Source organism: Petaurus breviceps, unplaced genomic scaffold (genome assembly GCF_028583685.1).
Source record: "Petaurus breviceps papuanus isolate PSGF00001 unplaced genomic scaffold, PetGlider_PUasm1.0 139, whole genome shotgun sequence".
In the NCBI taxonomy this organism is placed as follows: domain Eukaryota; kingdom Metazoa; phylum Chordata; class Mammalia; order Diprotodontia; family Petauridae; genus Petaurus; species Petaurus breviceps.
In genome coordinates this window covers 5,292,657-5,319,890 of record NW_027185697.1, presented here as the reverse complement: position 1 = coordinate 5,319,890, position 27,234 = coordinate 5,292,657, and the positions used below count along the sequence as shown (strand labels likewise).

At 37.7% G+C, this 27,234-nt stretch overlaps 1 long non-coding RNA gene across 1 annotated transcript in view; it reads left to right on the top strand.

Moving 5' to 3' along the window:
* The window catches only part of LOC138145993 (uncharacterized), an 85,690-nt gene that overhangs the window by 11,182 nt on the left and 47,274 nt on the right, over positions 1-27,234 (top strand). The window contains exon 2 of the long non-coding RNA XR_011164357.1: positions 21,697-21,782. This is a non-coding gene — a long non-coding RNA (uncharacterized lncRNA). The remainder of the gene's footprint in view (positions 1-21,696; positions 21,783-27,234) is intronic.

Sequence of the window (27,234 nt, the reverse complement as noted above, 5' to 3'; positions counted from 1 at the left end):
TCTCTCTCTCTCTCTCTCTCTCTCTCTCTTACAATCTGGGTGAGTTAAGATCAGTGACATTAAACAATTTAAGGTCATATGGGTTATAACTAATGAGTGGAGAATCGAGCGCAGCCCCTCAAATTTCAGAGCAAGCACTCCTTCAACTGGGATACACTTATTTTGCTGCTGAAATCCAGATTTTATGTTAGTCTTCAGCTCAATGAAGATATAATACAGAAAGGCCATGGAAACCTGGAAAGGCATTACTCTAGCTGTGTGACATTGAAATTTGGAATCATACCTAGCCCATGACCATTTGCTTCATCTCTCCTGGGCCCCAAACTTCCATTTACTCCTGGAAATCTTTACTGATCAAGCATTAAGGCACAAGCATTTTGTATCCTTTGGAAATTCACAGAGATTATTCCAGTGCCCAGAAAGAAATCCTATCATTTCATAGATTCAATTTCATCAATCCAAAATGTATTCACCATTGTTGTTTGTACTTTGTTCTTGAATAAGATCAATGACATCACGAAGGTGATATCTTGACTTGCAAGTAAATTAGATTTAAGTGACATAGGGCTGTGCAAAGTCACTAGCCTCACTCTCTCGTCCAGTGCCATCTGGGACCAGTGGGCAAGATATAGCTCAAGATGAGAGGAGATCAGGGCAGCCAGGTAGCACAGCAAGTAAGAGCACCAGCTCCAGTGTTGGGATGACCTGGGGATCAAATCTGGGCTCAGATACTTAACACCCACCCAGAAATACCTGGATGTGTAACCTTGAGCAAGTTTCTTAAGACCGATTGCTTTAAAAAAAAAAAAAAAAGAAGACAGAAGATGGCCCCACGTGCAGTGGGAGACTTTATGAGGAAAGAAAATTAGAACTATAACTGCTTGTGCTTTCTTTTAGTCCATGCACTTCATTTTGCAAGTCATCTGAGGACATGTCTTACTTTAAAATAAAACTCACAGGCTCCCTGGAAGAGTTATCCTTCTCAAAAATATTCTAAAGATATGTCAGGCTAGGGCCGAGTGCTGATTGAATAGCGGTATTTTCCTGTGTTGTGATTTGTCTCTAATTCAGTAGTTGGCACTCCATGCCCTCTTATGGGAGGATGTATGATTTTTCTGATAGCTGTCCAGTAAGCCAAGGCACAATGCTTCCTAAAAAACAGCAGTCAGGAGAAAATAAATAGCATGCTCAACCTTCAATTAGGACCTGATGCAAAACATTTTGTGATGAGGCCTCCAATCGCAGCTGTACCGAACAGATATATAAACAAGCCGATGGAGTGCTGAAAAGCACCGGGTGGACTGAGCTAACAGCCTCCAGTGGAACATGTGGAAGGAGCACGGAGGCCCAGCTCGAATTGTTTACTGCTGATTGCAGAAATTAATAATGGATACTCAGCCTATACATTATTTATTGGACGTGATCTTCTACAACACAAACCTATTGAGGTCACCAAGCTATCTTTTATTTAAGATCCAAAACCTGGCAGCTGGAAAACAAAAGGAACAAAAGAAGTTAACTGGAGAGGGGTTTTATAGGAAGAAGAGACAAAGGGGCTGTTCAAACAACAGATGATTCCATTCCATTCCCAGCACCTTGGTTTTTTCAAAGAAATTTCCAAAACGGGGTATTTGAGGAGGACCTGATTTTCAGCAAATTGGTTTATTTTGTTCTGTGTATGGTTTGATATGAAAGAGAGATTAGCAAACAAGGGAAACGGGGAAGAGAAATGACCCATATGGAGAATAATAAGGAACAGTAGAAGTGAGGCAGGATTTGGAGTCAGAGGCTCTAGCTTAAAATCCTGGCTAGAAATTTAGCTACCTGGATAGACTTGGTCAAGGAACTTTTCATTCTCTGTTCCTCAGTTTCCCCATACATAAAATGAGATGGTTGGACTACATGATTTCTAAGGTGTCTTTCAATTCTAAATCAATGGAATATGTCGTATCCAATTCTTTCAAAGCACAAATAAAATTCCAGAACCCACATAGGAACCCTTTCTCTAACCCTTGCATTAGCTTGAGCTTACTTTCCATTTAATGTATGTATGTGTGTATGAATATATACACATATACATATATACATAAATAGGTATATGTGTGTTTATATGTATGTATTTATAGTACATAGTTACTGAAAAATTTTTTGCTTCATTAGATTGTAAGCTCCTTGATAGCAGGGTGCTGTTTTTCCTTCTTTCATATCTTTGGTATTTAGTACAATGTCTAATATATCAGAAGTGATTCAAACACACATTTATTCACTGACTGAATTAGTGAATTATTTTTAACTCAATTTAGCAAGAATTTCTGATGTGCCTACTATGTGCCAGACAATGTAGTCGAAGCTGGTGACGCAAAGAAAAAATAAGTACAAATAGGACCTGCCTCCAAAGACTTTGCAAGAAGGGAAGACAAGAATAGTAATCAAGAGTGATCTAAAGAGCTGCCATCTGGATTGGATCTTCGATATTCTCCAGTAAACAGTGCTACCACCACCAATTCATTGGGCTTCCTGGGAGACTGATTTTGGCTCTCTAAGGAACATTTTCCTAACACTTAGAGCTATTCATCCATGGAATGGTCTACCCTGACAGATGGTGAATTCTCCATTCAAAGAAATGTTCGAATAGGAATGCATGTTCATTTTTCAGATAATTTAGAGACGAATTCTGGAATAGTGTGACATAATATTTTTAACTGATTTTACATAGTGCTTTAAAATTTGTGAAGCACATTGAATATATTATCTTATTTAAGCCCTACTAAATATCCCATTCAGATAGATAATTCAAATATTTTTATCCCTATTTTAGAAAGGTAAGATGAATACAGTGAGCACAAATTCAGGTCAATTGAGGTAACTAGATAACGAAGTGGATAAAGTGTTGGGCTTGGGTAAGGAAGATCTAAGTTCAAATGCAGCCTCAGACACTTACTAACTGTCTGACCCTATACAAATCATTTAATCTCTGTGTTGCTCAGTCTCTTCATCTCTAAAATGAGGAAGATAGACTTATCCCTTCCACAACATGGAGGTTTGGGGGAGCATGCATCTCTGTGACCTGGAAAATCTGCATAAATGATTTTGGTCCTCCCTTTGTCGAAGAGAAGAGGTCTGCTTTTCTTTTTATGGGGTATTTACAGTATCTTTTTGTAAAATTTGGGTTAAGTATTTGATCACATTTTAACTTTAAAAAATAAATTGTATATATTGATGTTACTAAAAATACGTTGATATTGTACAATACTATACATATATTTTATATATTTCTGCGTTTCTAAACCTGTTCTGTGTAACGTACTGACCTTTGTAAGTCAACTGCAGCTTCTGTAAAACTACAAAAAATTCCCATTTAATTTCAAATGCCAACCCATTATATATATAAACTATGATGGGTAAAGGATATGTTGAAGGCATAACTATAATAGTACTTATGTCACAGATTTATTGTGGAGATCAAGTGATATAATAATTTGAAAGCCCTTAGCACACTCTCTGGCACATAGTAAGTACTATATAAATCATAGTTGTAATAGTAATAATAGTAGTGGTAGGGGTAGTGGTAGTAGTAGTAGTAGTAGTAGTAGTAGTGGCACTTGTTGTTGTTGCATAAGCATGCCTTAAACACTTACCAGATGACAGATTTTGTGTCAAACACTGGGAATATAAGGACAATATGAAAGTGTTCCTTCACACAGGAGCATACATCCTCTCAGGGGCATGTGATATTTAAATAGATATATAAATGTAACTTGCTTTGATAGGACTTGGTTTTATACTTTTACACACACACACACACACACTTAGATGTAGCTTTGGATGGTTATTTGCTTTTCTGGGTATTTTTTATTGTTTTGTTTTGTTTTGTTTGTATGGTATACTGGGACAATGTGTTATTTTGTTTTATGTCTAAAAACCAAGTGAACTCTCTTCTAGACCTGACTGATTCAGTGAGCTAATGGTGTCTCAAATCTGGTGTATGTTCTAAGACACTGCTTATCACCATATTCCACTCTTTTGATCAAATATATTTCCATATGGGAGGGCAACTCCAATTGTTCTGAAGTATATCTGGCCACTTGAAGCAGATTCGTCTGGAGGAGAAAGTGAGGCTTGTGAATTTCTACAGCCCTCCTTCACTTAAATCCAATGCACTTGCAAGTCAGGACATCACCTTTCTGACATCATGGTGCTCTTCCAAAATGAAGGACAAACAACATTTTTTTCCTTCTTGAGTCGAGAGCAGGAGTAGTAAAGACAGGAGTAGGGTAGTGGGATGTCTACCTAAGATTAGTGTTGTATATGTTCTGAAAATCATTTCTATGCTATGGCTAAACAAACTGAATTTTGATAACTTGTATAATACTCAATGAATGACTGAAGTAAAATATTTGACCAAAGCAGCCAAGAGAACAGCTCAAGTCAGGTTCAGTCCACTTTACTTGCCTTTAAACAGGTCCAAAAACAGGTGAGGTGACTGAGCTATTGGGTCAGTCTATCATGAATGATATTCTGGAGTCTACTTTGACCTTTACTTTGAAAAGAATTTTAAGAAGGAGGAAACCATAGCAAGAAGGAGGACTCAAGCATGCCATTACAGATAGTTTAGGAGATGCCACTTTAAAATATAGAGGAGATAATGCTCTGGGAATGATATCTGAAGACCTGCACCAAGGAGATGTGACAACCCTCTACAATTTTGATCGAGTGTAAAATGAATAGGAAGGTAATGAACACTTTGACATCTTTTCTGTCCAAACTGCCTTTCTCCCTTTCAGGAAAAAAGAAAAAAAAATCCTCGTGTAAGTCTTTCTCATAATTGCCACTCCCAGTCACGTTTTTGTGGTTGTTTTTGTTTAAGGGGATGGGTCTTTTGGAGAGTAATTCTTTTCATAAATATTTTTCCAAATATGTTTTTAAAATGTATTACATTGTATAGGCCAACACAACACCACACTCTTTGATTTATTCTGTAGATATTCTAATACATGTAGAGGGAGAGCAAAGAGTGAAGATACATCTTTTTTCAGAGATGAGATATCCTGACTGCTAAGGAAAGTTGGCCTGGGAACTGAGATCCACACAGACATAAAAGCAGGGATGCTAGTATATACCACATGAACCAAACCCAAAGTTCTTAAAACCAAAAGATATCCGAGACATATCTTTGCTGTTCTTTCTATGAAAGAAATCATGAAGCCTGAATATTCAGGTGCTCTGAATGAAAATCTGCTTTTAGCCTGAGAGTATGCTTGGATTGTTCCTATTGCTGGCTTCCTACGGACAACTTCAAAAGGTACTCCATCTTCAAATGGAGACAGTTTGAGGATTGTGCATGACAATATTATTGTAGACAGAGGACTTCAAATGAGCACATGCAACTGGAAAGCAATGTTGATCATGGTTAGTCAGTGATGCTATAGGGGTCTAAAAATAACTTCTTAGCACTACAATGATTATACCAATTCTGTGATAATCTGAGTATGAAGAAAGAGAGGGACAGAGAGAGACACAGAAATGGAGACGGAGAGAGAGAAGGAAACGGAGATGGAGACAGAGAGGGAGAGGGGGAGGGAGAGCCAGAGCCAGAGAGAGAGAGAGAGAGAGAGAGAGAGAGAGAGAGAGAGAGAGAGAGAGAGAGAGAGAGAGAGAGAGAGAGAGAGCATCAGCAAAAAACAATAGACTGATAAAGAAAGACTTCCTAGGGGATATGGTAGCTGAGTTCAGTCTCAAAGGAAGCTTTTATACCATTATAAAAGTGCATAAATGTATTATATTTAGTACTCAAGGTGTTTCATTTTAGTATGTATCTTATCAAGGTGAAATATTTCCAAAAGATGGTTTTCATTATGGGAAGAGGACAGAAAGCCATGACCTTCAAATATTGCTTGAATGAAAAAGAAAGGTTCATTTTCAAAAGCAAACAAACAAAATTCAAGATATATATGAAAATAGCTCAAGTATTTTGAAGGAAAATTCAATGTAAGAAATAGCAAATTTGTTCTATTTCATATCTGAGTGTAAAGCTGGAAGCTACAAATGTAGATTTAGACTTGCTAACAATGAGGGCTATCCAAAGTACAGTGGTTATCATAAGAAGTTGATATTTTTGACGCCTCCCTCTGATAAGTCTTCAAGTAAAGAATGTACACTGTTCTGTTTTCACGTGTCATAGAGGAGTTTCTTGTCTGTCTGGCCAGGCTTGGATAACTGTTGCCTTTATAAGAGTAGCTAACTTCCTACTGCCCCAAGGACATACATTTCTTCCCAGCTTGTGAGAAAGGATATTACTCTGAGATATGAATTTGAGATTAGAATTGTGGTTGTTGATATTTATAAACAAACCCAAAAACAGGTGAGGTGACTGAGCTGTTGGATAGACAGTCTATCCAAGGTGACATTCTGGAGTCTGCCTTGATATTTACTTTGAAGAGAATGTTGAGAAGGAGCAAACCATAGCAAGAAGGAGGATTGGAGGATGCTGTTACCAGTGGTTTAGGAGATGTCACTTTAAAATATAGAGGAGATAATTTTCTGGGGATGATTTCTGCAGACCTGTAAAAAGAAGATGTGACAGCCTTGTACAGTTTTGATCCAGTCTATAATGAATAGAAAGGTAATGAACACTTCTTCTCTCCCCACTGCCTTTCCTCCTTTCTGGAAAAAAAAAACAATATCCACGTGTTAGTCACTCTCATCATTTCCCTTTTCAATCATTTTTTGGTGACTGGTTTCGTTGAAGGGGATGGGTCTTTCATTGTGTTACTCTTTTAAGTAACATTTGGCACCTGAGAGGAGAAGACAAGCATCAAGGAAAAGGATGGCAATTCTGTGCCCCACCCCCTTCCCTTAGTCACATGAAACAGTGTCATGGTAGCACAGTACTAATGGTCAGGTAACCAGGTCTTTGCATCCTTTTCAAATTCATACTTCCCCCAAAACTGCAAAGGATGAATACTGAAGTTGTAAGCATCCAGGTATAAGAATGTTTGTTGGAATGTTTGTTTGTTTTCTTTTGTTTTATTGTTAGAGACTTGCTTTGGTAACTAGAGCATTGAGGAAAAGTGGGAAGGGGAGAAGGAGGGGGAGGAGGAGGAGAAGGAGAAGAAGAAAAAGAGGATGACATATGACAAAAACAACAACCAGATGCCTAGAAAAAATATGGAGAAAGAAGGGCTGTTTGCTCTCTTCTTCTGCTTTACTAAAACACTTAGGTTTGACTGACAATTATTTCTAAGAATTTATTTTTGTTTTGTTAATGATTGCATCTGACCTAATCATAGTTTCATAAACACCTGTACTTTACCTTATCCTTTTCACTTTCTTTTTTATTAAGTTATTTGTTTTCAACAATCACTTCCATAAGATTGAAATTCCGCCCCCCCCACCTCCCCAAGATGGCTTGCAATCTGATCCGGGCTCTATACATATATTCCTATTAAACATATATTCACATTAGTCATGTTGCATAGAAGAATTATAATGAATAGGAAAAAAAAACATGTGAAAGAAAAAGAAAACAAAACAAAAAGGAAGCTTTGTTCTACATAACAACTCCATAGTTCTTTCTCTGAATGTGATTGGCATTTTCCATCATGTGTTCTTTGGAATTGTTTTAGGTCCTTGCATTGCTGAGAGGGGCTAAGTCTATCGAAATCAGTCCTTGCACAATGTGGCTGTTATTGTGTATAATGTTCTATATACTTTTCATTTTCTTGTGTCCTTCTGTCCTCTTGTTCATAGCATTAGGGAATAAGAGGAGAAGGATCTCTGTTTTTTTTCTAATCCAGGGTTGGAATCTTAATTTCCAGCCCCTTATTAGATTTCTCTGTCTTTCTGTCTGTCTGTCTGTCTGTCTGTCTGTCTCTCTCTCTCTCTCTCACACACACACACACTACTGAACCACTGAGGAATTATTGCCCATTGATTTTGACTTTTATTTCTGGAATCAAACAAAAGTGAGTGGAATATGTTCCACTAAATACATGAATGGCTAAATAAATAGTGCCACTAGAAAATCCGTGAATATTCCCCTTAAGATGTGACAGAGCAAACATTAAATAGAGGTATGTAGTTGAATGATTGGTGGGTCATAAGTACCTTGAATGTATGAATCTGACTCAAAAAGGAAATTCAGAAGGACAGTACTATCATTGGCAGAAATCTTTGTCCTGATGAAATACCCAACTGGGGAGAATAACTGTCATCTATCTGGATTTTCTTAAGTGAATTGAATGTTTTCAAGGGAAATCACCTTCTCTAATGCTATTTAATTATTGATAGGTATTAAGAAAGATAATGAGCGTGCCACTCTTTCTATGGTTACACTTTTTTAACTATGATTCATACTATCACTAAAATTGGATTGATCGATTCTGGTGCATGTCTGACGAGAGTACAATCTTTAGAATGCTTATATTGGTACTGAAATATAATAAAGCTGACATCCAGGCTTCATGTTACCCTAAGTACTTTATGTGAACCCATTTCCTTGAACTTCACATAAAGTTTGTAGGGGGGGGGGAAGGAAAAGTCTCACAATTACATCATCCAAAGATTGAATGGACTGCCTTGAGAAGCAGTGATTTCCTTTCCATTGAGGCTTTTAAGTTAAAGTTGGATGGCCACTTTGGGGTATATTTTTCATATAGAATGGGATATGCAGTTTTAAAACCCCCTCCCTATTCTTTAATTTGGGAATTTCAAGATGCTCTAATACTCCAATCAGATTTCCCAACTATCTGTTAAAAATGTCCTAAGAGCACCTCCAATTTAACATGTCCCAAATGCTGAAAGTATACGTTATGCCCTCTAAGGACACTTTCAGCTCTAAAAACATGTATCTATAACAATTAAGTCAATAAATAGCAAGAAACATAGATAGAAAACCAGTAATCTTTCTAAATTAAACAGTCTCAAAATGGGTTGAGAAGAAAGTAATCTATAAAATATTGAGGTAGAAATATTTGTAGTTATTACCTCTCTAATATCCCCTTCCATGCATAATACTTTCTTTCTTCTCAAGCTATGTTGTATTCATTTATCCTTATTGATGGTTTATTGCCTCAGTAGAATGTCAGTTTTTCAAGGGTAGGAACTTCTTTTACTGTTGTTGAGAAGCAAGAGTGACAGTGGATAGATAATGGACTTGAAGTTAACCATCTGCATGTGTTTGTGTGCATGAGTGTGTGTGGGTTCAAGACTTCCCTGTAATGATAAATATTAATTGGGTGACCCTAGGCAAGTCATTAAACCCTCTAGTGACCCAAAACATTTTCTAAGTCTAATTGGTAGAGGGGAATTTTTCATCTGGGAGTTTCCCAAATCAATAAATAACATGTCCAAGGCCTATCCCTAATTGTTGTTCATTTCTTCTTATTATTTTAATTGTTCTTGTTGTTACTATTATCTGAAATTTCTTGTTCCCACCTATACTATTGTCACAGTTGGTGAGTGAACTAAACTCAGAATAAGATAGGCTCCTGCAGAAAGCAGGAGAAAAATAGAGGGGAAAAAAGGAAACTATACAGCAGGGCTGTTTTTCACTACACCTGTTTTGTCATCATCATAAGCCTTGAAAAATCATTATCAATATAATATCTGTTTGACAAGAGGAAGGACTAACATTGCATCAATTGACAAACGCTATACATTCCTTGGGAGGTCGATGAAATGAATTCTGTTACTGTGGGGTCCCTTTTCATTGTTGAGCTAAAAAAATGAGAGGATAAAAACCCATTATGAATGAAGATTATGCTTCTTTCTTTATTTAATTATAATGGCTCTATAGATATTGAATACAGGGATGAGTTATATTCGTGGAAACAGTCTCAGGGACATGTATTTATTCAGCTATTTATATATTTATTGGTATAAAGTACACATTACTCAGAGCTATTGTATTTTCTTATTTTTTCTTCCCTTTTTTATTGAAGGAATCAAGAACTACTGATGTATTAAACTGGGGTTAGTGAAGGTGTGCTAGTGTTCTTTATTGATCGGCTGAAGCATGATTGAAAAAGAAAAATCAACGAGCAAGTGTTTAATAAGTGTGTGCTCTGTGCCCAGTACTGTGTTGCATTATTTGGGAAAAATAAAAGGGAAATATACAGCACAGTTTCTCTCTATAGGATGCTGAGGACATAGAACTAACTATCTATGAAAGGAAAAAAAAGTTTTATTAGGTGATCAATTGTGTGGGGAATATTGACTAAAATATGGCAAGGGTACATTAGTGTAGGGAGGACCAAGCTTGGCTTGATAAAGCCTTAAAGAAAGTCAGTTGTAGAAATAAAATATTTTGCAATTTAATTTAATTAAACTATATTTTTAAATAACCCACAACATACTCATACTTCATGACATTTCTGAAGCCTTTGATATAGTATATTTTTATCTCTTCCTTAATAGTCCCACTATCTAGATTTTTGGGGCACCACTCTCATTTTCTTCTTACCTATCTAACCATGCCTTCTCTGTCTCTTTCACCTGAATCCTTCCAGATCAAACCCTCTAATAGTAGATGTCCTCAGCATTTTATCTGGGACACTCTTCTTCCTCTACACCATTTCTCTTGGTGATCTTATCAGCTCCAGTGAATGTAGTGATTTTCTGTGTGATGACAATTCTCACATCTCCCTATCTCATCCCAAACTCTCTGCTCACATCTAAACTCTCATATCTAACTGCCTTTGAGACATCTTGACCTAGACATCCACTAGATATCTTAAAATCATTTTGTCCAAAATGGAACTCATTATTATCTCCTTAAACCTGTCTCCCTCCTGCCTTCCATACTACTCTAGAGGGCAACACTATACTCTCAGTCCCTCACCCTTGGAGTCATCACAAATTCCTCACTATCTTGGCTCCTCCATATCAAATATCTTGCCAAAGGCTTGTCAGTTTTACCTTTGAAACACCTCTCATATACACCACTTTGTCTGTTTTGATACCGCCACCACTCTGTTATCAGCCCTCATCACCTCATACATGGATAATTGCAATAGCCTACTGGTGAGTCTGCCTGCCTCAAGTCTCTCTTCACTTCTATCCATCTATCCATTCAGCCACTCAGGCAGCTTTCCTAAAGCAGAGGTACAATTTTATTACCCCGCTATCTAATAAATTCCTGTGGTTTCTTTTTGCCTTGAAAACACATTACAGGGGGGCAGAGTCAAGATGGCAGAGTACAAACAAGACCTCCAATCTACTCCAGGTTCCACCTTCCCCAATCAACGCAAAAAGGGGACTCTGAACAAACTTTGGAGCTGCAGAAGCCACAAAATGACACAGAAAAGCTAACCTCCCACGGAGGACAACCTGGCAGGCCAGCAGGAATTGGTCAGGAGAGCATTCTGAGAGCAGAGCCCAGGCCCACATGAGTTGGAGGTTGTAGCCCCAGGGTGGGTCTGACCAGCAGCTGACCAGAGAGACTCCGCATGAGCAGCAGCTGAGGCCATTTCCAGAATTATCAACAAATAGAAGGGAAGGACAAAGTGAGAGGTCAGTGCCGTCTGGACCTTGGGACCCAGTAAGTGTGATTGCATCAGCTTTTGCCCCTGGGGCAAGAAGCCACTGAGACACTGGCACAGCCAGCCAGTAACACATGGCAGCTTCAGGTACTGGCCTGCAGAGTGTAGGGGAATCAAGTGACCAGTCTGAGGAGAAATCACTCTTGCTTTAGCCTTCTTGGATCTGGATTGCAGTCTAGGGTGGAGGTGCTGGGGCAGGTGTCCAGCTTTCCAGAGTTTGTGGAGGCCTCAGAAAGGGGACCCATCTAATACCACCAGCAGCTGAGAAAACCCGAGCATCTGGGATGAACGCTCTCCTGTCTGGTGGAAGTGTCCTACTGTGGCAAAAAGCTCAGGGGACAAGTGACTGAGAGTAGACATGACCAGGAAAGGAAACAAAGAAGATAGAAGATTCCAACATTAGACACCTATTTTGGAAACAAAAAGGAACAAAGTATGGAAGAGGAGGAAGACAGTGAAGTCAGAACTCTTGCACCAAAAGCTTCTAAGGAAAATAAGAGCTGGTTACAGGCCATAGAGGACTTAAAGAAGCAGATAAGAGAAGTGGAGGAAAAATTGGGGAGAGAAATGAGAACAATGCAAGAAAATTTTGAAATGAGAGTCAACAGCCTTAATGAGTAAAATAACACCTTCAAACATAGACTACCTCAAATGGCAAAAGAGGTTCAACAAGGCAAGGGGAGAAGAAAGCCTTAAAAAGCCAAATTTGCCAGATGGAAAAAGAATTTCAAAAGCTCACTGAGCAAAATGATTGCTTCAGGATTAGATTGAATCAAATGGAAGCCAATGACTATATGAGAAATCAAGATGCTGTTAAATGGATCCAAACAAATGAAAGAATAGAAGGCGATGTGAAATATCTCATGGGAAAAACCACTGACCTGGAAAATATATCCAGGAGAGATAATGTAAAAACTATTGGACTACCTGAAAGCCATTATCAAAGTAAGAACCTAGAAATCATCCTCCAGGAAGTTCTCAAAGAAAACTTCCTTAATGTTATAGAAGAAGAGGGCAAAATGGAGGTTCAAAAATGCACTGATCACATCCTAAAAAAAGATCCCAAAAAGGAAACTCCTAGGAATATCATAGCCAGATTCTGGAATTTCCAGATTAAGGAGAGAATATTACAAGGAGCCAGGAAGAAACAATTTTAATATTGTGGAAACACAATCAGGATAACCCAGGATCTGGAAGCTTCTACAATGAGGGATCGAAGGGCCTGGAATGTGATATTCAAGAGTTCAAAGGTGTTGGGATTAAAACCAAGAATCACCTACCCAGTAAAACTGAGTATCATGTTTCAAGGGAAAATATGGTCATTCAGTGGAATAGAGGACTTTGAAGCATTCTTTCTGAAAAAAAAAACATCTTTGAATAGAAAATTTGACATTCAGATACAAGAAGAAAGAGAAGTATGAGAAGGTAAACAGAGAAAAGAAATCATAAGGAAATTATCAAAGTTGTACTATTAACATTCCTACATGGAAAAACAATAATTGTAACTGTGAAACTTTTCTCAGTATGAAAATAGTTGAAGGGAATAGAAATATGTTATATATACACACACACGACTATATATGAGAGTATATGGGCATACGAATATATATGTGATTGTTTGTATATATGTTTACAGATATACATAGACAGAGGACACAGGACAAATTTAACAGGAAGAGATGATACTTAAAAGGTTAAATTAAGGGTTGAGGGGAATATAATGAGAGGAGATGGGAAGAGACAGAATGGGATAAACTATCTCATAAAGAAGAGGCAAGGGAAAATGGTTACAATGGAGGGGAAGAATAGGAAGGCAAAAGGACATGGATCAACCTTATTCTCATTGAATTAGGCTCGGGGAGGTATTGAAATACACACTAAATAGGGTATCTCACCCTACAGGAGAGTAGGGGGGAAGGGGATCAGAGGGGGGATGATGGAAGTTAGGGCATGTTGGCAGGGAGGGAAGTTGGAAGCATGCACTTTTGAAAAGGGACAAGATACAATTATAGAAAAGAACAAGTGGGAGGTGAGATAGGAGGGAGGGAAATATTGTCAGTCTTTTAGAATATATCTACTAGGTTTTGTTTTGCATTCACTATACATGTACAACCTATATTGAACTGCTTATCTTCCTAGTAAGGGTGGGTGACAGGGGAGGAAGACAATTAATCTTAATTCAAAGTTTTAAAATGAAATGTTTATATATATATATATATATATATATAATTATTAATACTATTTTACATGTAATTGGGAATGAAGATATACAGGCACTGGGGCATAGAGATCCACCATGCCCTACTGGAAAAGTCGAAAGGGTTATGGTAGAGAGCAGATTGGAGAAGTGGATATTCTGTGGGACTGCTATTTTGGGGCAGTGTGTAGGGGAAAATCAGGAAGAAAATTTGTAACTCAAAATCCTGCAGAAATGATGTAAATCAGAAGTTAATAAAGCATTTGAAAAATAAAAAATGCTCTGTTTGGGATTCAAAGCCCCTCATAAGCAAGTTTCCTCCTTCCTTTCTAGTCTTCTTACACCTTTCTCCAGAATTCAAAACATTTGACGCAAGTGACACTAATTTTCTAGCTCTTTCACAAGCAAGCAACTCAATCTGGTGGCTCTCGGCACTTTTTTCTGGCTGTCCCCCATGCCTGAAATGTTTTGTTACTTCATCTGCTGAGCTCCCTGGCTTTCCTTATACCTCAGCTAAGATCTCACACTCTATAGGAAACCTTCCCCAATCGATCTTAATTGCATTGCCTTCCCTCTATTAATCAATTTCTATTTAACTTGTACATCACTTGCTATGAATATATTTATTTGAAAGTTGCCTTCCTCGTTAGATTATAAGCTTCTTGAGAGCAAGGAATGCCTTTTGCCTCTTTTGGCATGTCTAGTATTAGCACATTGGCTAGCACATAGTAGTCACAATAAAATTTATATTGATTGAATGTGCTGGACCTTTGGTTTCACAGGTACAACTAGATTTCATAAACTTTTTAAATCACAGATAAAGTCCAATCTATGTGTCAGTAATATGAGGAGCAAATTCTCCTTTCAACCTCTGAAGAGAAATAAATTATTATTAATCTCAACCATCATACATATATAAAACTATATATAAATTACCAGGTAAATGTAAAAAGAGTTGGATAGGGATGCTAACATACAAAAGAATGTAGAAGATGTAGGAAAGGATGGAACATCTAAGCTTTAAAAAGTTTTATTTTTAAGAGGTGATGTAATGGGAATGTAAATTTTAAGATCTCCCCTGACCCTAGGCTAAAGTGCACCTGGAGCCTGGGGTGGGAGGCTTGTTTTTCAGTAGATACTTTTTGATTGGCCTGTGGGTCTAAAAGGTTGTTACATTTTCTGAGCCAGGAGAAGGCTGTATATGTCCTGATGTGTAGCTTTGTTTTGGGGGCTCACTTTGAGAAGTGTTCTGTGATTTGATCTGGACTTTGGGAAGCCATTGCCGAGAGCCCTACCGGCTTTGAAAAACCCAGATGTTGATGAAACCCAGATGTTGATTTGGTGTGGATGTAATTTGGTTGGACAGTTTGGAAACTGTCTATTTCATCTGTTTCTCTGTCTTGATAATTCTGTCTGTATACTCTGAAGTTCAGGGTGCTGACATTTTCCCCCTGAACTAGGTAAATGATACATATTTCACTGATTAAAGTAAGCTTGTTAGCCCATTTTGAGTTGCTTTCCTTTATCAAAGCAGATCCAAGAACCTGTATTGGCAGCCACCCTGGGGACACTGGGGTGCTTGCTGCTACAGGTGGAGAGGAAAACATTCCAGCCATAGGAGTTGGATTACATAAAGGAGTGGAACAAGGAAATTACATTTCTGTTATACAAAGCAGCAAGTAGTCAGTGGACAATGTGGTTGCCAGCTAGAATATGCAAAAGACAATAGTGAGTATGATTCTGAAATATTAGTTTCATTTAAGGTAAGGTAAAATTTTCCATGTCAAAGTCAGGAAAAAAATAGAAACCTCTGATTGGAAGGATATGCAGTAGTCATGTAAAATAGGCTATGTGTTTTGTTTAGGTAGATGTGAGTAGTTGTGAGAGAAGTGGGGATTGTAGGATTGTAGGATGACAGATTTATATTTAAAAGCATTGGTGAGATCACATCTAACCCAACTTCCTCATTTTAGAAATGGGGAAATTGGGGCTGAAAAAATTAGATCAGATTTATAGGGGCCCATTGAAAGAGAGTGGTTGTAATAAGATTTGAAGACATGTCCTTTGACTCCAATCCCATTTGCTGTGCATTTTTACCTAACTAATTATCTAGTTTAAAGTTGTTATTTACAGATGAGAAAGCATCAGATAGACCTTGGAGGATGAATTTGATTTAAACAAGGAGAGGATTTAAGGAAAGTCATACTAGGTTAGGTTGAATGGTCATGTATAATTAATCAAAAATCAGACTACATAGTGTAACTAGAGTTAAAGGAGGCATGGTTAAAGCTGCCTTTCCTGATTATGATCATGTGTGTGAGTCAGAGCTTAAGACTCTTATATTTTTGGATAACACAGAGATCCCCTCTGTCCACTGTGACAAAGGAGTGGATACCTTAATATAATTTAAATGGGAATGACTTTTTCTTCCTCCAATCCTTATGACATCATGTAGCTTTGGAACATTTCAGGAGGAATGAGGTGAAGGACAGATCATCCTATTCTGCACCTTAGCTACCATTTAGCAGTGAAAACAAGCTGGCTAAATACCATGTCCTTCTTATATAAGATTGCTGCTGTATTTGTGACTGATTTTTTTCCTGTCGATCTTATTAAAATGAGTTATAATATCATGATGAATGTGTATATTGTTGAAGTCTACCATAGGAGTTAGAAATATTCATTGTCTCTGGGCCCTTTACTTGGAATTGACTGACAGGTTAGAGAGCAGATCCCAAAAATTACTCCAGGGCTTATTGAAGAAATTGACCACTAATAGAAAGATGAAAACAATCCCTGGTCCAGCTCACCAGAAGTTAACTATTATGAGTGGACAGTGCAGGGAAGAGGTCAAATGTGCAATGTATATTCAGTAGGTCTGCAAACTACTTTATGTTCTCATGTTCATGACTTACCATTATTGGATAAAACCTAGCATTAACTGCATAGTTTTGGTAAGGTAAGATCAAGTGACATGTCAATTCCTACGGGTGTCTCTTCCTGCCTCAAGTTTCTCTCCACTTTAATCCATCCTACATTCATCCACTAAAGTGAGTTTCCTAAAACACATCCTCCTCCTATTCAATAAAGGTCAGAGACTTCTTATTGTCTCCATGATCAGATACAAAATGTTCACTTTGTCATTCAAAGTCCTTCATAACCAGGGCCCTTTCTATATCTTACACCTTTCTCTTCTTCTAGTCTTCTTATACCTATTAGTGGAGAGAGAGAGATTGCCCCTAGACCTTTCATACTTGAACAGTGGTTCTTGGAATGTTAGACTAGTATGATAGCCATCCTTGTAGAATGCTAGAATTCTAAAAGTGAGTAAGGTTTGCATAAGTATTGTATAGTAGTGACTTGAAACTGCACTCTCAAGATTATCAGTGATCTCTTAATTGTCAAATCTCTCTCCAAGTTTGTCAATGACTTTAACTACCAATGTTATGGCCATTGGGTGGCCATTGTTAAACTTCATGCTTCTTTGACAGCTCTGCAATTTTTGACATGGCCAATTACCCTCTTTTCTCTGATATAATATATGCTCTGGATTTTGATGACCCATCCCTGTACTGGTCCTCTTCTTTGACCTCTTCCCTCAAGTCTCATTTGTTAGATCTTCATCCAAATCATAACTGAAATCTATGGGTGTTCCCAAAGTCCTTTTTTGGGCCCATATTCTATTCTTCCTGCAAATTATTTCACCTGGGGTGATCTCCAAAATTTCCAAGATTCACTTATTATCTCTATACTCAGATTTCTTTATCGACCTCCTAACTTCTTTCTTAATCTCTATTATTACAACTCAAATAGTTTCTAAGAAATCTCAAAATTGATATCCCACATTTAAACATGCCTAAAATTGGATAATTTCTTTTTCTTAAAAATATATGCTTCTTGCTAATTTTATTATTTTTGTTGATGTTGTCATTCTCCTAGTCTCATAATGTAGATGTAACATTCAATTTCTAACTTTAATTTTCCATATGTATGTATATATATATATGTATATAATATTGCCAAATCACATCAATTCAAGGTCTGTAACATCTTTCACATATGCCTCTTTATTTCCTCTGACTCTGAAATCACCCTGATATTGTGCTTCATTCATACTAAAGTCACCTGATTGAGCTCCCAGCCTCAAATTTCTCCCTAATCTAATTCATCTTTCATTCAACTATTAAAGTGGTACAATTCTTACCATTCACCAACACACACACACAGACATACACACACACACCTCAACTGACTCTCTTTAACCTTTAACCTCCATGATCAAATATGAAATTTCCTGTTTTCTTTTTAAGTCTGTCCTAATTTCATACATTCCTACCTTTCCAATTTTCTTATATTCCTAATGCCTCAACCATGTACTCAGTGATCCAGTAACATCAGTCTTTTTGCTGTTTTTAATATAAAGTATTCTATCCTGAGATTCTGAGACTCTCCATTCATATTTGCCCCAGCTTCCCTTGCTATCTTCAAGTTTCATTTCAAATTTCCCCGTCTGCAAGACACCTTTCCTTACCCTGTTAAATGCTAGTGCCTTGCCTTACCTTGTATATATCTTACCCTCAACATTTAGCCCAACACTTGGCACATAACAAGCAGTTAACATATGTTCATTGACCTGATTTTGGCAAAGTCCTAAGCTAGGCAGTGAGAAGAAAAGAAAGAAGAATAGTAGAAGGGGAAGAAGGAGGAGGAGAAGGGGAGAAAGAGGGAGGGAAGGAGAGAGGAAGGGAGAGAGAGAGATGGAGGGAGAGAGGAAGGGAGGGAGAGAGGGAAAAAAAGAGAGATGGAGAGGGGGAGGGGGAGAGAGGGAGAGGGAGAAGGGGAAAAGAGAGAGAGGGGGAGGGGGAGAGGGAGCCGGAGAGAAGGAGACCATGTAAATGCACTAAACTAGATTCTGTTCTGTAGGAACTTATAATCTATTGAGGGATACAACAAATAGAGGGATAAATAAAAACAGCAAAAGTGTAGAAAGTAGCATTACCAATTTTGGGACTCATAAAAGGCTTTTTGCAGTAAGAAGGGCCTGAGATGAGCCTTGAAAAAAGGAAGGAACTCTGAAAAATAGAGATGAGGAGAAAGTGCATTCCAGGTAAGTAGGAAATAGTGATGTTAATGCATAGAAGTGGGAAATGAATTTTAAATTTCATGGAACAGTCAATATTTAAAAGCATCACATTAAAAGCATAAGATAATGGAATCATAGCTGTAGAGGTGGGAGCATCTATAGAAGCTCCATAGTTATCCACATCATTTTCCAGATGGGAAGCTTCAAAATGTTTTAGGTTAATTGAAATTTTTCAAGGCCACATAGACAGTACAATGTAAATTTGGGATGGAGAGAGTGGGTGAGAAAATAGAATAAGGAATTTGCCTTAAGAAAAATGAATGGGAAAAAAAAAACAATAATGAGTTTTGAGCTTTGTAATGAAATAGAAAAAAAATTCTTTATTTTAAGAAAATAATTTTATCAGTTTGGTGGAGAATGAATTGGAGTATAAACAGACTAAATAGGGAGATGAACATATAATTCTGTTGTTAAGTCATTTCAGTCCTATTTTACTCTTCATGACCCCATCTGGGGTTTTCTTGGTGAATATACTGGAGTGGTTTGGCACTTCCTTATTTAGCTCATTTTATGGATGAAGAAACTGAGGCAAACAGAGTTAAGTGATTTGCCCTGACCATGCAGCAAGTATCTGGGACTAGATTTGAATTCAGGAAGAAGTGTCTTCCTGCCTCCAAGTCCAGCACTCAATCCACTGAACATTCTTCTACGCCTCAAATTTTCTGCCTCTTCATCTCAGCCTTTTGGTTTTCTTCGCTTCTTTTAAGTCTCAGCTAAAGTCTCATTTGGAGAAAGTAGATTACTCAATTAATGGAAAACCAGGCGTGGAGTCATAAAGAACTGAGTTCAAATCCAACTTCATACATTTACCTGTTGATCCTTGACAAGATTTTTAAACATTTTTGTCTCAGTTTCTTCATCTGTAAAACAAGGTTGAAAAGGAAATAGCAAACCAGACAGTGTTTCTGCAAAGAAAATCCCAAATGGGGTTTACCAAAAGTTGTAAATAACTGAAAAGTGACTAAACAATGATCCTTTATGAAATGATTCACACAGATAACTTATAATAATAATAATATATAAAGTATATATACACATAATATATAAAAATAAGTGATATAAATTTGTGTCATATAAATGTTAATAATCATAAGCAGAATGATTATCATTTATGTGAGACTTTCAGTTTTGCAAAGCTCTTTACAAATATCTTGTTTTATCCTCACAAAAATCTCGGGCAGCAGGTGCTTTTACTATTAACATTTTGTAGAATAGGAAAATGAAATGTATCTGAGCACAGATTTGAATGCAGGTTTTCATAACTCCAGCTTATCCAGCAAATGATCACATCCAAGTCTCCCCAAATTCTGTGTTGAGGCTATTTTCTCCCATAGCAATAAACCAAGAAAAGTGCACAAGCATTTATTAGGCACCTACTTTGTTCAGGTACTCTACTAAGCTCTAGGAGACCAAATAAAGTGAAAATAAACAAATGAATTACTAGATAAATGAATGACCGAAAACAAAAAACAAACAAAAAACACTCCCAGCCTCAAGTAGCTTAAAATCCCAAAATGGAAACAATATGTAAACTGCTAGTACAAAGAAAAGATCAAAAGGATAAATGAGGATACTCTCTTAGTGAAGGCACTAGTTTTAAGGGAGAACAGGAAAGGTTTCTTGCAAAAGGAAACAATTTATCTGAGACTTGAAAGAAGCAAATAGGTAGAGATGCATTTGGAGGGATAAAATTTCAGAAATAGAGGATAGTCATTGACTATGCATATAGTTAGGAGATGGAACACCTTGTATGAGTATAGAAAAAGAGGTCAGCTTCACTATACAATAAATGTATGGGAGTAAAGAAGAAAACACTATAAATATAGGAAGAGACCAGTTTATGATGTGTTTTAAAGAAAAAAAAAATGAAAATAGAACCCAGAGGATTTTATATTTTATCCTGGATGTAATTGGAACTATTTGATGAGAAAGAATGGTCATGTTGCACTTTTGAAAGATCAATTTGGCAGCAGAATGCAGGAAGAAGTACAGTTGCTACAGATATGAGGTAGCCAGACCAACCAGATGACTGCCATAATAGTCCAGAATGTGAGGTGATGAGGTCCTACAACAGAAAGCTGGCACTGTGAGAGAAGAAAAGGAGAAATAAAAGAGATGCTACAGAGTTTTAATTAACATGACTTAGCAACATATTAGATATGGACTGGGTGGAGGGGTAGAGAGAATTAGGAGTTGAGGATGACGCCTTAGTAACTGGGAAAATCGTAATGTCCTCAAATGTAAGAGAAGAGGTAAGATTTTACTTAACTTTCTTTTTCATTCCTTCTTTCTCTTTCCTTCCTTTTTCTTTCATTCCCTCTTTTCTTTCCATCTTTCTTTTTTTCTTCTTTTGCATTTATTATCTGAAAGATCAATTCTGTTTTGTGACAGTGTCTCCAAAGTCTCACAACTGAAAAGAAAGTTCTTCAGAGAGACCTTGAAAGTATCCTTGTATCGCATCTTCTGAATTCTGTTTGAGTGTCTGTCTTGTGTTAGTTCTCCATGAATATCTTTCAGGCAAACCTACAGTCAAACAACATGGCCAGCCATTCAAAGTTGTACTATCTTCTGTAGAGTTTGAACGCTTGACAGTTTAACTCCAGAAAGTACCTCCGGATCTAGTAACTTATTTTGCCAGGTGATACTCAGAATCTTCATAAGACAATTCAAATATAAAAAATTAGATTTTTTGACATGGTTCTGGTAAACTATGCAGGTTTCATAGGCATATAGAAATGAAGTCAGGACAATGACCCTGCAGACCCTTACCTTGGTAGACATGCTGATAACTTCTTATCTCCTACACTTCCTTTCAGGATCTTCCAATGTTTGATCTAGCTCTCACAGTGCATGTGTCAACCTTATCATCTACATGTACATCCCTGGAATATATGCTGCCAAGGTAAGTGAACTTATTCATCTCATTAAAAAAGTTCTTGATTGGCTGTAACTGATCATTCCATATACAGATCGTGCATGGGTGCCTGGTAGAGAACCTTTGCTTTCTTTATATATTAATTGTTGGCCCAAAATTTGCATAAGCAGCAGAGAATTGATCCATACTCTACTGCAGTTCATGACAAATAGATAAACTGAGATTGGAAATTTAGGTTGAGCGAGCATCAGTATACATGTTCAAATGTCTTAGTAATGAGGGCAGGAATTGGAGAGTGCAGAAAGTCATTATTCAGGCACTGAATTAATTGAGAAAGGAAAGAGATAACCCTGGAGATCAGTCGATAAGTTACCAGATTATTTATTAGATAAATAATATGGATTGAATGAATCTCAAAGGAGAAGTTACTGAATGATCATAACTGAGGCAAAATTTGGAATTTGAATGGAGAACGCTAAATATTCCAATGCCCTCACCATAAATATTGAGTCAAGGGTGATGAATTAAAGTATAACCATTAACACAAAGGGGAAGCAAGGATACAAAATCATCAGGAGAAAACCATGTCCAATTGAGCTCCAGAACACAGAGGGATTGAGAAAGTAAAGTTTTAGGATAAAAACAAGTTTCTTGACTATTGAACAGAAATTCCAGAGTATAGTGGAAGGAGTGGGTAGGATTGGATTGGGACATAGAGTTGGGAGGAAGTAGAGTTGGGAGAGAGGGGAATAAGGAAATGGGTATATAAGGTAAAGGGAATGGGATATGTACAATGTCTAATAGAGATTCAGTATCACTGTGCATAGGAGTCTGTGACCAGGAGGAAGGATACTAAGAGTTGCAGAATGAGTTCAGAGAGATTATAAGTGATGAGACAGAAATGCATTGACAGAGGGAGGTGACCAGACTGTGGGGAACCTCCCTTGCTGTTCAATATTGAGGCAGCTCATAATGTTAAGGTTCAAAAATCCTTCCTCTTAACAGAGAGGATTGGGCAACGGCACAGTGTGTGTGTGTGGCGGAGGGTGGGGGTGGCGGGACGAGGCAGGTGAGAGGCAGGAACAGAAATTTGAGGTTGTTCCAGTTTAGGGATGACTGGAGAAGTGTTCATTCTCTGTCTCTCTTTCTCTTTCTCTCTCTCTGTTTCTCTGTTTCTTTATGCCTATCTCTGTGTCAGTCTCTCTGTCTCTGCCTCTATCTGTCTGTCACTTTCTGTCTGTTTATGTCTATCTCTTTCTGTCTCTCTCACTTCCTCCTCCTTACCTCCCTCCCTGTCTGGCTCTGTCTCTTTGACTCTGTTCATCTACCTTTTTTTGGCACTCGGTTTAATTTTCTCCTCGTCTCTATCTCTGTTTCTCTTATCTCTCTGCCTCTTCCTCATCAGTGGCTTTCTCATTGCTGGCAATGCCTCCACAGCTACCTCCTCCTCTGAATGATGATTTAATCCCCTGTATCTTCACTTGGGAAAGCACCATGAAAACCATGTTGACTCTGAACTCAGGACAGCATATGATTCCAAACAACTTTTCCACCTTTCCCCTGTTTACAGGTGCCTCCTTCCTACCACCTTCCTGCTCCCTTTAATATGGTGTCTTCCTCCACTAGGATGTAACTCTTTGAGGGGGAAAACAATTTTATTTTTGCTAGTATTTATATCTCCAGCATTTTGAACAGGGCATGACAAACACTAAGTTCTTGATAAATTCATCCATCCATCCATCCATCCATCCATCCATCCATCCATCCATCCATCCATCCATCCATCTATTCATTGTTGATTTATCTCTCATATTCATTGGCTAATATTCTCTAATGAAACCTCTCCAAACTTACTTGGACTAGTCCTAGGCTGATAGGTATACAGACGATGACTTGATATCTGCTTAAACCCTCTCCAGTATGGTAGGAACTTCCAGATCTTACCATTTCTTAGCCTGGACTTCAGAAACTCTGGCTTATGCTCATGCTGTAATGTGGGGCCAGAAAAAGCAGGCATGTGGAAGACTTCTCTATGTAAATGCTGAGGACAAGATACCTCATTCTGACTCTCTTTTCTTTAACAACAAACAACAAATAATTTTACCAAAGTCTCCTTAAAAGTACTCTTTTTTGTCTTATCCATCACATATTTTCACACCAAAATTTCATAATTAATTTGGATCACCCTTTGAATTGCTTTGAACTACAATCATCACAAGGCTCAAGAAATTCCTAAAGGCTCCCTCACCCTAATCATCTCATTTTGCACCGAGCTTTCTAAATTACAAAGCCTTTTGTTTTATCTTAGCCTACAGGTCATAATATGGCAAGGTTGGCTGTTATCCTCATCATCATTGTTGTTCATTCATGTCTGACTCTGTGACCCCCATGAACTTGTATGTGAAAGTTTGCTGGCAAAGATACTGTCCTCATATGCCATTTCCTTCCCCAAATTTTAATGCTTTATTATCAAGGCAATCAACACTGCCTGTATGCTATATATGAATAAATAGTCATTGTTACATATGAATACACAATAGAGCACAGTATGTACGTGATTTCATGAGTAATTATTGTGATTATCAGGGGCGTTAAACTCTCTTAAGTGTCATGGATGCCTTAGTGTGTGGAAACAAATAGTCTCCTCATAATTGTGTTTTCTCATTGAATGAAACATAGAAGACTAAAAAGGAAACCAATTATGTTGAAATAAAGCTATCACATTGTTATACAAAAGTTCATAGACAACTAATCTGTCTAGATGAAGTAGACTGTAAGTTTAATCAAGTTGAATGGATATTAACTAAATACTTTATCTCAATAAGTAAAACTGTTCCCCCTAGGAAAGGGATGTTATTGCATAGGGCTATATGAGGATGGAAAGATCAAAGCCAGGTGTGTTTGAGACTGAAATAAGGAATAGAATGTATTTTATGCATACATACATATGTGTATATATGTGTGTGAATTTATATATATATACTTATAAATACATATATGTATATGTGTATGGGTGCGTGTATATATGTATATATGACTGGATATGGATATAGATATGCATATATATGTAAACAAATATGTGTACATATATACACATGTGTATGTCAATTGTCATTGTCTTTATCATCATTAATAATTTCTACTTCATTTGCTGAGACTTCTATTACATTCCTGTTGAAGTTTTGCAATGTTTTTAGAGGGAAATGATTGTAGATATGTTGGTTATTTTTCTTCATGATCAAAGAGAACCAAAATAATGTCCTTAAGTTGGGCTCAAGTGTGTATGTAGACACACATATATAGAACTTACTATGTACAAAGAACAGTTTTAAGCACTGTAGATTAGTAATAATAATAATGCATAAGACACAGGGACAGGCTGGGAAGGCGTGGCGTGGCCAGCAGACACGCACAGAAGGTGCAGTCGGCAGAGGCAGGCCCGGAAGAGGCTTGATCAACTCGGAGGGCAAGTCTTCCCACCAAACACAAGGTCCAATACCAGGCCTATCATCAAAGGGCTGGGACTGGAAAGAGCAAGGTAAGAAGCAAATACAGGGGCCCCTGTCCTGGACAGCAAACACTCCTGGGGCTACCACTTCATAGCCCAGAAATTTTTTTTTAAAAAAGCCCCATTCAGGACCTCCAAAGACTAGGATGACAGAGTGGACCTCACTTGCTCCAAACCCCCACTCTGACCCTGAAAACAGAGTAACTCTTGCCCCAGGGCAAAACCCTCTACAGTAAAGGCTTGGGATCCTAGAGGAAGGGCATAGCTAGGACCCTGCCTCAAAATGCATAGAAAGCAGAACACAAAGATAAAGACTCTGGAGTCCTACTATTCTCATAAGGAGGAACCAACCTCAGAGGGAGACAATGTGGACTCCACACCCACAACTGAAACTTCAACAGGTAATGGGTCCCGAGCACAGAAGGCTCTCCTAGATGAGATCAAAAGGAACTTTGAAAACAAAATGAGAGAGATAGAAGACAAAATGAATAATTCTTTCAAAACTAAAATAGCAGAATTAAAAAAAAATTATAATGAGGAAAACATCTCTCTAAAAAGAAAAGTCTATGATATGGAAAAGGAGCTTCAAAAATTAACCAAGGAAAATGATTTGCTCAAAACTAGAATTAACCAAATGGAAACAAATAACTCTATGAGGAAACAAGAATTAGTCAAGCAAAACAAGAAGAATTAAGAATTAGCAAAAAAGGTAAAATGCCTCAAAGAAAAAAAATAATTGACTTGGATAAACAGATCCAGGAGAGATAATCTGAGAATCATAGGCCTACCAGAAAATTATGATGAAAAAAATGACCCTGGACAACATTCTCCAAGAGCTTGTTAGGGAAAATTGCCCTGAGATACTAGAACCTGAGGGTAAAATAGAAATCGAGAGAATCCACCAGACACCTGCTAAAAGAGATACCAAACTGAAAAGTCCTCGAAATGTTGTGGCCAAACTACAGAAGTACCAGATAAAAGAGAAAATACTTCAAGCGGCCAGAAAGAAACAATTAAAATATTGAGGGTACACAGTGAGGATTGCACAGGATTTGGCAGCCTCTACACTGAAAGATCAGAGGCAGTGGAATACAATTTTCTGGAAGGCAAAAGAGCTTGGGTTACAACAAATGATCACATAGCCAGCGAGACTGAGCATATTCTTCCAGGCAAAGAGATGGTCATTCAATGATATAACAGAGTTCCAGACCTTCTTGATAAAAAAGCCAGAATTCAATGGAAAATTCAACCTCCAATTACGAGATGCAACAGTGACTTAGAAAGGTAAACAAGGAGAACACACACACATCCTGCTATTTGATAGGAGCAAACTGGTTATAGACAAGTAGAGGGTAAGACTATAAAATATACAAAATGACAATTAAAAAAATCTTATTAAGCACTACAAAGGGACTGCAAAGGAAGAAAGGGAACGGTTGAAGTGGAAAAGGGTAAATTATGCCATTCATTGAGGTATACAAACTGTATAACAGAGGAAAAAGGGAGGGAGTTGGGAAGCATATGAGCTTTTCCCTCATTGGTTCTGGTACAAGGAGGGCATAACAACCAGTTAAGCATAGGACTCAATGGAGAAGAAATGCAAAAAGTATCATCTTAGAGGGAAAGAGGGGAGGGAGAGGAGCTTCGCATGAGATCTGTTCCTGTCACTCTTGATGCAGAGAAGAAATAGAATACTTCATTAAGTATAAAAATATCCTATAGGCATTAGGAGGGGGAAAGGGTTACAAAAGGGGGTGGGAGTGCTTTGTAGCAAGGGAAGTAGTAAGCGGAAAGGGGAGGAAAAGGGAGGGGGGCTTAAAAGGGAACATTGAGGGAGGCGGTGGTCAAAAGGAAAACTATTAAGGGGGGAAGGGAGAAGGGAGGGAATATATGAACATTAACAGGGGCAGGTATAGGATGGGGGGAAAGAAACAGATAACAATCATAACTATAAATGTGAATGGAATGAAC